Source organism: Rhineura floridana, chromosome 6 (assembly GCF_030035675.1).
Source record: "Rhineura floridana isolate rRhiFlo1 chromosome 6, rRhiFlo1.hap2, whole genome shotgun sequence".
Taxonomy (NCBI): Eukaryota; Metazoa; Chordata; class Lepidosauria; order Squamata; family Rhineuridae; genus Rhineura; species Rhineura floridana.
This window is the reverse complement of record NC_084485.1, coordinates 93,062,619-93,076,906: the sequence shown is the minus strand read 5'-3', so window position 1 is coordinate 93,076,906 and position 14,288 is coordinate 93,062,619.

Below are 14,288 nucleotides of genomic sequence, written 5' to 3'. Positions count from 1 at the left end.
GCTCAACACTGTTGCCCCTGAGCACCCTCTCCAGCATTGTGGAGCCCGGTTTGCACCTTGGTACACCAGTGAGCTAAGGGCATTGAAACAGGCTGGATGACAGCTAGAGCGCAAGTGGCAAAAGACGTTCTGTGAGGATGACCGGGCACAAGTGAAACATCATAAGCTTGCCTACTGTGTGGCGGTGAGGGCGGTGAAGAAGGCCCACTTCTCTGCCACCAACACATCCTCAAGTAGCTATCCAGTGGAGCTTTTCCATATTGTCAGGGGTCTGTAGATATCAGCTCCAGGAAATGGAGTTTTAGACCCTTCGGAGGCCCACTGTGAATTGTTTGCAAGGCACTTTGAGGGTAAAGTTGCTCACCTCTGTAGTAATCTTGATGCCCCATCCACATCTACTGTAGTCCCCAGTGAGGTGTCCAGTGCAACGTCTGCCTCAACTTCTTGGGATCGGTTTCAGTTGATGCGGCCTGATGATGTGGACAAGGTGCTTACGAAGATGTGGCCAGCAACGTGTCCTCTCGGCCCTTGCCCTTCTTGGCTTATTAAAGCTTGGGGTTTGATCAAGTGGATCCAGGGTATGGTCAACTTGTTGTTGCGAGAAGGAGTGGTTCCAGACACCCTGAAAGAGGCAGTGATTTGACCTCTCCTGAAAAGCCCACTCTGGCTTGTGATAACTCCTGCCCAGTTGCAAATACCCCCTTTTGAGAGAGGGTGATTGCGAGGGTTATGGCACAGCAATTGCAAGTACTCTTGGATGCAACAGATTATCTTGACCCAATGTGGGTTCAGGCCTGGTTATGGGACTGAATCGGCCTTGGTTGCCCTGAGGAATGACCTTTATCAGGGGAAGGACAGAGGGAGTGTGACTCTATTATTCTTACTTGATCTCTCGGCAGCTTTTGATACTGTTGACCATGGTATCCTTCTGAGCTGACAGAGGGGGTATTCACACGTTACTCTGTACCCAGGTAGAAGCCCCCTGTACCTGGGTACAGCTGCTCTTGAGAAAGAGTCTACACATGGTGATTTGAAAAATCCCCACGTGTACCGGTACCCTGAAAAAAGCCGTCTTTGGAGCAATTGGTTTTTCTCCTCGGGGACAGCCTGAGGCTTTGTTCTGCTGCTGCCAATCAGAAATGAGCTCAAGGAAATGTTAGTTGCTGGAGCCACAGAGCGGGAAAGAGGAATAAAGCTAAAATGGAGGCAAAGGGCAAGAAAGAGGGAAGGGAGATCAGCCTGAAGCAACGAATGAGCTTGAGGGAAGGAAAGAGGCAAAAAACGGAGGGGGGGGAGCTTTGAAGGACTCACTACAATTTTTAAAAAGTCTACTCAGAAGTAAGTCCCATTGAGTTCAGTGCTTCTATGTGCTGGCAGTGATTGAGCTTGAGGGAAGGAAGAAGAAAAAAATGGGGAAGAGGAGAAAGCTTTGGAGAAATCACAGTGGAATTTTAAAAATGTCTACTCAGAAGTAAATCCCATTGAGTTCAGTGGGGCTTACTCCCAGGTAAATGGAGTGACTAAAATGTGAGAGAGACTTGGTCAGGAAGCTAAAGCTACATTTAAAAAATAAGTTTGTTTTACAAACTTAAATGGAGTGGAGTTTAAGCCTCTTGTGGGCTCAGACAAGTGAAAACTGCTATCTTGAGAGAAGAGCAGAAGGAAGCGGTAATCAGAAAGTTAGTGAAGAGAGAGAAGGGGCAGAGATTCTGAGGGCTCGCAATATAATTCTAAAAACATCTACTCAGAAGTAAGTCTCACTTAGTTCAATGGGGCTTACTCACAGGTAAGTGGAGTTAGGATTGCCTAAAAAAAGCAAGTGTTCTGTCAGAGAAGCTAGAGCTAGGCAAGGACTGTTTACATTTTTACAAAATTAAGTTTGATTACATTCCTAGTACAATCCTAACCCCATGCCTACTCTAAAGTAAATTCCATTCAGTTTGGTGGGACTTACTCCCAGGTAAGAAGGATTAGGATTCCAGCCCCTTAGAAGAAACAGTTGGGGGGGCAGAGAAAGGGAGGGGAGTTTGCCTCTGTGTCTGCTCACAGTCCAGTCCAGTCCTAGCCATGTTTACTCAGAAGTGAGTCCCACTGAGCTCAGTGGAACTTACTCCCAGATAAGTGGGGTTGGGATAGGATTGCAGCATCACTTTGAGGGGAATGTAGGAAGAGGTGAAAGAACAACAGAGATAATGAAGAGAGAAAAGGCTTTGGGAGGGACCCTAAGACTCTGCAGCAGAACTGTGGCTCAGACAAGTGAAAATTGCTATCTTGAGAGAAGGTGGGAGGATGTACCAGTAATCTAGTAAAGGGGATGGGGAGAAAGACTTAGGAATCTGAAGTTACAGTGCAGTCCCAACAATGTTTATTCAGAAGTAAGTCCACTGAGTTTAATGGGGCTTACTCCTGAAGTGAACATGAATATAGAATTACAGCCTTTAACTTCTAAATTCAGTCATTTCCTTTAAATACTAGGTGATTTATAAATATATATATATATATATATATATATATATATATATATATATATATATATATATATATATATATATATATATATATATATAGCTAGGTAACACATTGCTCAGAAATGAAAGTTATCAATAAATAATAGAAATTCTGGGTAATAGTTATCCCTTGTATATTAACAACATAATCCCAAGCAGGTTTATCAAAAGTAACTTTCACAGTTCAATGGAGCTTACTCTCAAGTAATTGTGCAAAGGATTGTAGCCTTAATCTTATTTAATGCCTTATTTCCTTTACGTCTCAACTTTCTTGCAAAGAGCTCAGTGTGACATACGTAGTCCTGCACCTCCCAAATATATGCTCAGAATAGCCCTGTGAGGTAGTTTAGGCTGAGAAGGTGACTAGCCCAGAAGTCACCCAGTGAGTTGCATGGCTGAATGAGGGTTTGAATCCAGGTCTCCCAGGCCCTAGCCCAGTACTCTTATCGCTACATCACACTGGCTTTTCCAGAACTTGTACACTACAGTACCTCTATAAATCCAATATAAATTACCCACTATACTTCTCTTCCTTGGTCTTTTAAAACCTATTGAAATCAATGGTAAGGTAAATTCTGTGTGTGCTTTCTAGACTCTTCCAATAATTTGATGACACATGGGGGGGAGAATGGCAGTGGAAAGGCTTTCCAGGGGACAGAGTATGTTACAGTGGGAGCAGCAGGCTGGAAAGCCCAACTGATAAATAATTTTCCCCACATTTATATTTTGAGTGTAGGTTTGTGTATTTTGTGTATATTTAGGTCTGCACTTTCACCGATTTATCTATGAGTAAGTCCTATTGATCTCTATAGGACTGTATAGACATGTATAGGATTGTTCCATGAAAGCCTACATTAAAACCCATACATACTCTAATAGCAGGCAGTGAAAAATGCAATATTTTAATAGCTATCATTATGATAGTTACAGGCTGGTATTTTCTTTTAAATAGTTGGTGTTTTGATTTTAAAAACGTAAGAATCTGCAGGAAAAATGAAAAGAGTAAAACTACATTCCTGTTTCTGCCAAAACTCTTTCTATTGAATGTACCCCTTAACAGGAAACAGTTTCAGGAAGTATAACAGACCCAGCATGCCTTGCCTTGTTGCCAGTAAAAGGGAATTGCTTCAATGGCACATTTAATAAGTGTCATTGAAGCCATTTTCTTTCCCTGGCAGCAAATGTGTATATAATAGACTGTACACTCATTGAATGTTACATGTGAATAACTGTACGAGTGTACAGCCCAGCTACTTGTGTACCCGGGTACACAGACTGTACACTCGTTGACTGTAACGTGTGAACAGGGCCTTAGTGAGATGGGCATCAGAAGCACTGTTTTACAGTGGTTCTAGTCCTAACTCCAGAGTCATTTTCAGAGAATAGCATTAGCAATTGCCATTCGGCCCCCTGACAGTTGTGCTGTGGGGTGCCACAGGGTACCATCTTGTCCCCCATGCTGTTTAACATCTATATGAAGCCTTTGGGAGAGGTCATCAGATTTGGGGCTAGGTGGCAGCAGTATGCTGATGATACCCAGCTTTATTTCTCTGTAATATCTGAATCAGGAGAGGCTGTGCAAGCCCTGGACTGGTGCCTGGACTTGTTGGTGGGCTGGATGAGGGCCAATAAACAGTCTGAATCCTAGCAAGACAGAGGCACTGTGGGTTGGTGGTTCCCAAATTCAGATAATTGGTCAGTTGCCTGCTTTGAATGGGGTCATACTTCCTCTAAAAGAGCAGGTTCGTAGTCTGGGGGTGCTCCTGGATCCATCTTTGTTGCTAGAGGCCCAGGTGACCTCAGTGGCTAGGAGTGCCTTTTACCAGCTGGTAAGACAGCTGTGGCCATTTCTGGACCAGGACAGCCTGACCACTGTTGTCTATGCACTGGTAACGTCCAGGCTGGATTACTGTAATGCACTCTATGTGGGGCTGCCCTTGAGGTTGGTCCAAAAGCTGCAGCTGGTGCAAAATGTGGCAGCGCAACTGCTCACCGGGGCAGGGTATCACCAACATGTCACTCAGCTGCTGAAAGAATTGCACTGGCTACCTATTAGCTACCGGGCTAAGTTCAAGTTTCTAGTTTTGGTGTACAAAGCCCTATGCAGCTTGGGATCAGGATACCTGAAATAAATCTTCTTACTCTTTATACACCTAGTCCAGCCTTTCCCAACTAGTAGGTCACCAGATGTTGTTGGACCACAACTCCCATCAGCCTTGTTGTAAGAGAAAATATTCCCTTTGGGATCTTTTTCTAGGTACTGCAAATAACTGCCATTCGACAGGGAGTAAAGTAGCAGCAGTTTATTCGTTCAGAACTAAGACCCCAGTCTCTGAAATGAGACTGCAGCAGCAAAGAGAAGAAGCCAGTCACTTTTATACCTTTTACATTGTAACTTTGCATAGTGGTCTCTGCCTCATAGACATGTCACATGGTATCCATGGAGACAGTTCTTTGGATAGATAAGAACTTAGCACTTTGCTAACCACACAGGCTATATGGTACAAAACAAGCATGGCAAATATACTCTGCATAACCACAGAGGCACACTGTCTAGGACAAAGCAGGCTACTGGAACAAAGTTTGTGGTTAATAACAGGATGCTATATAAAATAAGCTGAAAGAACAGGATGTGGTGCTCTGCTACTCCTGAAGTCACTGGGCAAATTTTGCTGTGTATGTCTCTTGCTCGCCTCGAGCCTATGTCTATCAATCACATGGTCTCAGAAATATGGGGTAACTTTGGCTCTTATCACAGCCTCAGCCAGCATTGCCAATGGTCAGGAAAGATGGAAATTGTGGTCCAACAACATCTGGTGGCCCACCTAGTCAGTCACTATGCTCTGCAAGTGGGGGCCACCTGCAGATTCCATCTTATTAGGAGATCCGTTCCACACAACATAGGAAGCGGACATTTAGTGTAGTGGCACCTACCCTTTGGAATTCCCTCCCCTTAAATATTAGTCAGGTGCCATCTCTGTTATCTTTTTAGTGCCTACTGAAGACCTTCCTCTTTCAATAAGCCTTTTAAGTAGAGACCTTATCCCAGTCTGTGTCTGTGGCGGACTTGCTTTTTAAGATGTTTTTAAAGCTTTTTTTAAAAAAAGTTTTAAAATATGTTTTGTTTTAATATGTATACATTATTTCTATATATATATATACATATATATACACACACATATGTATATACATATATACATATACATACATATATATATTAAAGTGTTGTATTTCTACCCCTCCATTAACATTGTGGTGACCACCAGCTTTCCTTTTGTTTAAAAAGGAATATATAATAATAATCTTGTAAGTACATTCAATCCAAATAGTAGATCTAGCTGTTGTTCATTAGAGGATTTTTAAAAAGTCCTTATGTTGTTTCAGTTTTGTAAGATCTGTTCAAACACCTTGTTTCAATTACTTGCTTTGTGATACATAATTTAATAAGCCAATGTAGTTATCTTAACCTGATCCTATAATCCAGCATTCCAGCTGTAGGCCTTTAACAGATGTATGACAATCAACAGGTGAAGGTTTTCAGGGACAAACCATGCATGATGTTTGGAAATCCATGATTTATCTTCTTCATTTTTAAAAATCATGAATGCAGCTGGGGGGGGCAGAATAGAACCACAGCACAGGGTGAAGGGATTTTCCAGTCTCTCCATCCATTTTCTCCAATCTATAATAACTCCCCTCCCCTGGAAACTGCACCCTTGAGCAAATAGCAGATGGAGAGACAGGGATTCGTAAAGGAAAATGGAACGGGGAAAGGTATTTTTTAGCAAGCAGACTACCCTAGCATTGCAGCCCTAATCGGAATCTGGCCTGCCTATCTTCGCAACCGCTACACTTGCCATTTTTAAAAATGTCAATTCTCACAATATAATGTCTAGCTCGGCTCTCAGGTTGAAAATGCATTGATGGGAAAGCACCTGTAATTCACAAGGCCTTAGTCTACACAATGGCAGCAACCATTCCTCTGGGACATACAGTATGTAATAAAAACTCTTCTCTACAAATCCTCCTACTGGTCACACTTCTTAATCTTAGGTAACGTCTCTGTATATGTGAGCTTCCACATAAAGAATGAGAATACTGTACAGACTAAACAGATTTAATGAGAGTGAAGGGGTAAGTACATAAAGACAAATTTAGGTAATACAGACTGCTTAACCTACCTATTTCTATGTAGCTCTCTTGTTTTTTCCTCACCAGAAGTTGAAGTACCTCTTCTGTCAATTGGCCACCAAAATTCCAAACTCCTAAAACACAGTTAGTTCATGTGACACATATTGAACTAGGTTTCTTCCCTAACACACATGACCACTGGCTCAAAGATGCACCAACCATCACTGGCTTTGTGGCTTCCTGGAATGCTGGGGCAGAGAGCATCAGATTGCTCCCACGGGTCGAGCTCCACAAATATCAGATTGTTTTTAACTAGTAGCAGCACACATTGTGTTCAAGCGGTAGCAATGCAGTTCTACTCATGTATTTGTTACCATCTGAAATGATACTGTGTTTCATGTTGTTAGTTCATTCTGTAAAAGAGAAAAGCAAATTATCTAGAATTTATTATTTATTTTTAACTGATTTTTAATCACCTTCTCCAACCAAAACAGTCTCCCAGAGTGACTTACAAATAACTAAAAAAAAGGAAGAAAAAGACAATCTAAAAAGACACAACACAAAATGGAAGCGCATTGGGGAGGAGGAAATGAACTCAGGTTCAAGTTCAAGGATAACAGTCCATCCATGACAGCAGTTTTAAAGATACATGAATTTACCATATTGAGAACATCACAGATAAACTCAGCAAAAATATCTGGAGTAACAGAAGCATACACATTTTATCTCAGGTTGGTGAAGAAAGCCAATATTTGCAATGATGCTACCTCATCTGAAATAATATTCTTTTTGTTGGAAGTGTTTCACATACATTACCTCAGAAATATTTAAGGGCACTACCTTTTTGGCACCTCTGCTTCACTCTGACTAATTACAGTGGTGAGACCTTGCAAGACAGATTCTGAACAGAGGGATATTTTATTTGGGTTTTCCCTAATTAGGCTTGCCACGTGACTGCTTGAAGATGATTTCTCTACCATTAAATCCTGAAGAATCAAGATAGGATGCAGGTGCCATTACACCAACCAATCACAAACATACCCCACTTCTCTTCCTGGTCATGGAAGAAAGGGGGAAGAGGTGGAGCTGGATCAGCATCGGGAATCTGCCAAGGATGTACGCTGCAGACACACTAGTTGCTTCAAAAGCAGCCAGACCATTTTCTCTGGGGCGTTTTGAAATGATTCTGCCCACAGCTGGACATATGAACCTTCCCCACTTCTGATTAAACTCCCCACAGCAAAGTGTTGGGCTCATCACTGTGTCTGTCTGAGCTTACAGCAAAATGTTTTCATTGGACACACCTGGACTGGCAATGTGGTTGATGGCCAAACAGTTTTGAAGCCTGTGGGAAGCTAAATTCAAGGTAAAATGCCTTGGAGGTAAAACTTCTGAGGTTTTAGACTAAAAGGGGGAAGAGTTTTACTAGCATCATGTGTCCTCGCATTCAGAATGAAAACACAATGAAGCCAGCACAGCCGCAAGTGTATCTCAACCCCTACTATAAACTCCCAGAACCTTGCTGCTCCTCCCTGTTGCAGTCATTGTCTGTTCATCTCCCCTCCCTGAGCTTGCGACAAGAGTGAGGAGAGTGCATACTCCTCTTAAGAGCAAAAGAGCCCTGCTGGATCACATCAAAGGCCATCTTGTGCAGTATCCTGTTCTCTTAGTAGCCACATGCCTTTGGGAAGCCCACCAGCAGGATGGGAACAGCACACTCCCTGCTGGTGATTCCCAGCAACTGGTATTCAGAGGCATACAGCCGCTGACAGAGGAGGCCCAACATGATTGGGTCCAGAGGAAGAAGGCAAGGAAATGGGCAGCAGGGATAGCAACAAGGAAAAAGTGGGCTAATTCAGGAGGAGATGGGTTGCTGACAACATCTTGACTAAGGGCTCCCAAAGCCTGAAGTTGGTACTGGGAGGAGATAATACCAAGTGTGTGTCTGGCTGCTCAGCACTCCTAGTTAGTGGTTCTCGTCTCCCCCGCTCTCTCTCAAGCCCAGTTTGGCGGTTAGCTGCACACAGAATCCCTTTCACACGCTTGTGAGAAGCAGATGCCACCTTTCACTGTGTGATGGTGCTGCTTTGCTTGCCGCTGGAAGCCAACAAATATCCTGGCCTGCGGAGGGAGGCTAAGCCACTGTCCTTTTCCATAAGGTGGCAGGAAGCCACTAAGGGCTCCCAATTTGTAATAAAATGTTAGCAAATACCCAGTTAGACCAACCCAATGCTTTTTTTAAATAACACAAGTTAGCCTGTGCCTGCCAAGTTAGAGACAAAATTAATATATTTTACATGCAAGTCACAAAATTAGATCAGATTTGTTAAATGAGCCAACTATTTTTCTGCAAGTTAGTGCCTATTGGTTGTATTAGTTAACTATTTTGAAGTAATAATAGTAATAAAGTAAGCAAATGATTGCATGCAAAGGGAATTGCCTAGTATCCTAATACTCATGATGGTTGATGGTGGCAACTGTACAAGGAAATAAGAAAAACAGTTATTTTGTGTTTATAGTAACAACTACCAATATGGAAGCAATTAGAGCATGCTTGAACATTCTTTTTGTCTAGAACAATCGTAAAGGAAATAGTATAAAATTATTGTTACTTAACCAAATCCATATGTGTTTAATTCAATTATACAATGATAACATATAGCTATTGGTAATTAAAAGAATCAGAAAAGTACAAGGACACCCAAAGAGCTGACAGCAGCATTCTACTCCATTCCAACGTTAGCAGAAAGCTGTTTGCCAAATTTAAACACGGTGTAAGTTTCCCTGAACTCTGTCAAGTTACACCCAGAATGAACCTGGCACATTGAAGCAAAAGTGCAAACATTAGCATTTTTTAAAAAAAAAACTCTTTGGAATGAGTTAGTCTCCTGGGGAATAAAACCCTGCAGATTTCCAGAATTTGGAAGACCATAGAAGTTTGTGTATTTTGGCTGCATGGTCTAACTCACTATTCACAGCCGTAGGACTAGTCATACTATGGAAGACATTTTATAAACATGACTAAACTGTATAAAGTATTGAAACATTTTTAAAAACCATCCAGTCAGGTTTCTCCCCCCCCCCCATTTATATTGTATAACAAATTTCTAATGGTAAAAAACAAACAAACCCTGAAACCCTCCTAGTCACTCAAATGGCCTCTTATACTATCATTTAGAATGTGACCCTCAGAATCACTTTACTTCCCCCTTCGGAGGGTTATTTTTCTCCACTCAAACTGAGGTGGACTTCATATGGGATAAGGGTTGTGTAGAGGATCCACAGAAGGTCAACTCCTTGGCTATAATTTGAAATCCTAGCTATAAATGCAATCCTATTTTTTTGAGGCTTGTGGTAGATTCTTTGTATTAACTAGACACACATGCATCTTGCCATTGTGGAGAGGGCTGAAAAAAGTTGCTTTGTGATAAGAAAAATATGGCTGTGTCAGTTGTCCACCCACCTTTGGGACCAATTTCATAATCTTTTGAGCTTTTTTTGCTGTGGGAAGCAATCACATGAGGTGATGTCACCTCTTTTATATCAGTTTTTAAATGTACTTTGCTAGAGATCCTGGTTTGATAGTTGCAGCCTCTACACCTGTGCCATAGGTTTACATCAGCAGCATACATGTGCCCATGCATTCTGTTTAGTTTTTTAGACTAAACTGAGAGTATAAGATCAAAGCTCACCCCATCCCCTGCGTTCTGTCTCCACACTTCACTGCTTGAAGCTGCTTTCCCCTAGCATGGCTTACTTCTGATACTGGAGCTTCATCCACTTTAGCCAAAAGGGGAAAAGATTACAGAAGTATGTAGGTTCCCCATTACAGCAAAATGGGAAACACAGAGTTTTGTTTTATATAGAGCAGCTTAGAAACCAAACTGCAGATCAAAGCTAAGAGTAATTGCTCAGAATTTCTAAAAGATACAGACACATGGTGAATCTCGGGGCCTCTACCTATCCGTACCATTTAGTTTAAAAAGTAAAACTCATAGACCCATTTTATAGCTAAACATGCACACATCTAGTTCTCAATTTGTGTCATATCTGTGCAGTGCCGTTCCACAGGTAATGTAATAATGTATGGTATGGTATGTGCCTTCAAGTCGATTACGACTTATGGCGACCCTATGAATCAGCGACCTCCAAGAGCATCTGTCATGGACCACCCTGTTCAGATCTTGTAGGTTCAGGTCTGTGGCTTCCTTTATGGAATCAATCCATCCCTTGTTTGGTCTTCCTCTTTTTCTATTCCCTTCTGTTTTCCCCAGCATTATTGTCTTTTCTAGTGAATCATGTCTTCTCATTATGTGTCCAAAGTATGATAACCTCAGTTTCATTATTTTAGCTTCTAGTGATAGTTCTGGTTTAATTTGTTCTGAAAATGGAAATGGACTGCCTTCAAGTCGATTCCAACTTAGGGCAACCCTATGAATGGGGTTTTCATGGTAAGCAATATTCAGAGGTGGTTTACCATTGCCTTCCTCTGAGGCTGAGAGTTCTAACACCCAATTATTTGTCTTTTTCGCAGTCCATGGTATGCTCAAAGCTCTCCTCCAACACCACATTTCAAATGAGTTAGTTTTTCTCTTACCCGCTTTTTTACTGTATCAGGAATACCATGGTCTGAATGATCGTGACTTTAGTGTTCAATGATACATCTTTGCATTTGAGGACCTTTTCTAGTTCTCTCATAGTTGCCCCCCCCCCCCCCAGCCCTAGCCTTCTTCTAGTATAGTATGATTGGGAGAAAAATGTTGTGAATTTGTTGTGCATCAGCTGTTACCTGTAGGAGAGTGATGATGAAAAATAATTATAATAGCTAACCTTTTGGGGGCTTTTTGCCCATTGGTGTATTTATCCAACACCATTAGTGTCATATTATCTTATGCTGCAGCTGTTTGTTTGTTTCTCTGTATAATATTGATATGTTTTATTGTTTTAATATTTTATAGTGCTGGTCTTTGACCGTAATAAATGATTGATTGTTGTTAGATTAATCTAGGAGCATGACCATGCTGCAGCAGCATACGGAAAGTTCCATGAATGAGCAAAAAGACAATGCAAATTGGGAAGGCCCAGTTCATAGCAGAGCACATGCATGGCATACAAAAGTCTCAGGTTCAGTCCTTGGCATGTCCAGACAGAGCTCCTGCCTGAAACTCTGGACAGCCACTATCAGTTAGTGTCAACAATACTGAGCTAGATGGACCAATGGTTTCACTTGGTAGAAGGCAGCAATACTCCAAAATTACTAAGTAAAAAACCAGGCAATCACATATATTTAATCTGTTGAAATATTTTGCACTCCTTGAACTTTATTTAGTATTGCACTTGTACTTTGTTGATTGTCTTCTGCTTGTGTGTTTTCCACTCTCCACTGCTGGGTTAGGGACTCATGTGTCTGGGCTGGGGTGGAAGAATGGAACTGCACTCCCCACAACAGTAGGTAGAGTGAGATACGGAGGTGGGTGAATGTGTATGGGGGATGGTGGTGATGGTGAGGAGGGCTAGTCACATCAAAGCACTTGCCCTCTCTGCTCTGCCCCCTATGTGTCAGAATTTGAGGATGCCAGTCAGCCAATCCTCTAATCTGGTGGTGGTGGTAAAACTCCAGTTCTGCTCAAAATAAAACATCTATCATCTAGGATTTGATTGTTGATGAGGGGGGCCAATTTGGCATGCATAGCCAAGACGTGAGTGGATGAGCTGGGTGGCCCTATGCTGACCCAGTTGTGTCTTCCTAGGTGAAAGGTGTGGATCACAATCATCCATGAAATCATCCATAAAAAATCCATATTCCTCATCAGGAGACCAGTCTGGTGTGCATCTAGGTTTGAGGAATTTATTTATTTATTTATTGTATTTCTATACCGCCCCATAGCCAAGCTCTCTGGGCAGTTTACAGTAACTAAAAACATTAAAAACAAATATACATGTTTAAAACACATCTTTTAAAAACAATTTAAAACACACTTTAAAAAATTTAAAACAATTTAAAAAACACATGCTAAAATGCCTGGGAGAAGAGGAAAGTTTTGACCTGGCGCCAAAAAGATAACAGTGATTGTTTGTGGTTTGGAGCCACAGAGACATTATCTGATGTTAAATTGTTTTACTAAATTTTAATATTGTATGATTATATGGTTGTAACTCACCCTGGTACCTTGTGGAGGACAGGTAAAAAATCTCTTAAATAAATAGAGAAATAATATATTGTATTATAATGGTGTTAGGTTCACCTGTGGCCCAGCTGCCACTATTACTTATTTTTAGCATTTTCCCCACTGCTAGATGTTGTTAGTTTACAGGTCCCAACATCCTTCAACTTTGGCCACGCTGGCTGGAGCTTATGGGGGTTGGAATTCAACAATATCTGGACAGCCACAGGTTTGGAGCCTGTTTTACAGGCTCTAGGATTATGCCTTTGCACAGCCAGGTTTTAAGGATGTGAAGATTCTCTGCCTAGGAGCAACTGGAGGGGAACAGAACATAGTATTCAGGGAGTAGGGAAGGGAGATCCTGCAGAAAGGAATGGCTGGATTTGAGTGAAAGGAAAGACCATAGAAGCTGATTAGTGGGATATGTATGTTTGTGGTCTTGCTAATTTCTCTTCTTGCAAATGCAGTCACATATCAGACAGCCTGATATATGATCAGAGGAACATGAGAAGGAGATGGTGGGTGGACTGAAGCTCTTTCCACTTGTTGGCTCAGTCTTGTAACGGCTCGTTCACTGCCCGATAATGCATGATTTATTGAATCAGCACTGTCACATCTGAACCTTCCAACAGAACTTCTAGATTACTCATGTTTCTTTTAGTCACACTAAGCAAAAGAGTTAAGGTTGAAGTAGGCTCAGTTAGCATCAGTGCACCCTTGAACCCTTATCTGGATCCATGTCAATCGGGCTTCAGGCCTGGACATGGGACTGAGACAGCCTTGGTCGCCTTGGTAGATGATATGAGGAGGGCGTGGGATAGGGGCGAATGCACCTTCCTTGTCCTCCTTGATCTCTCAGCGGCTTTCGATACCATTGACCACGTTATCCTCCTGGACCGCCTGAAGAGGTTAGGCATGGGGGGCACTGTATTGCAGTGGTTCCATTCCTTCCTCTCTGGTAGGTACCAAAGAGTGGCATTGGAGGATGAGGTTTCGGATCCTTGGCCTCTCACTTGTGGGCTGCCACAGGGTCCCATTCTCTCCCCGATGCTGTTCAACATCTATATAAAGCCGCTGGGGGCAATCATCAGGAGATTTGGGCTGCAATGTCATCAGTATGCGGATGACACACAGCTCTATCTCTCATTTAAATCTTCACCGAGGTTGGCTGTAGAAACCCTGTCCAAGTGCCTGGAGTCGGTGAGTGGCTGGATGGGAAGGAATAAGCTGAAGCTGAACCCTGACAAAATCGAGGTACTGTTTGTGGGAGACAAGGGAAGGCTGGGGGATGTGGACCTGATGCTCAATGGGGTACGTTTGCCCCTGAAAGACCAGGTCCGCAGCCTGGGGGTCATTCTTGACTCCCAGCTGACCATCGAGGCTCAAGTCTTGGCTGTGAGCCGGGCGGCGCTGTATCAACTCCATCTGATACGGAGGCTGCGCCCCTACCTTCCCAACCATCTGCTCCCACCGGTAGTACATGCCC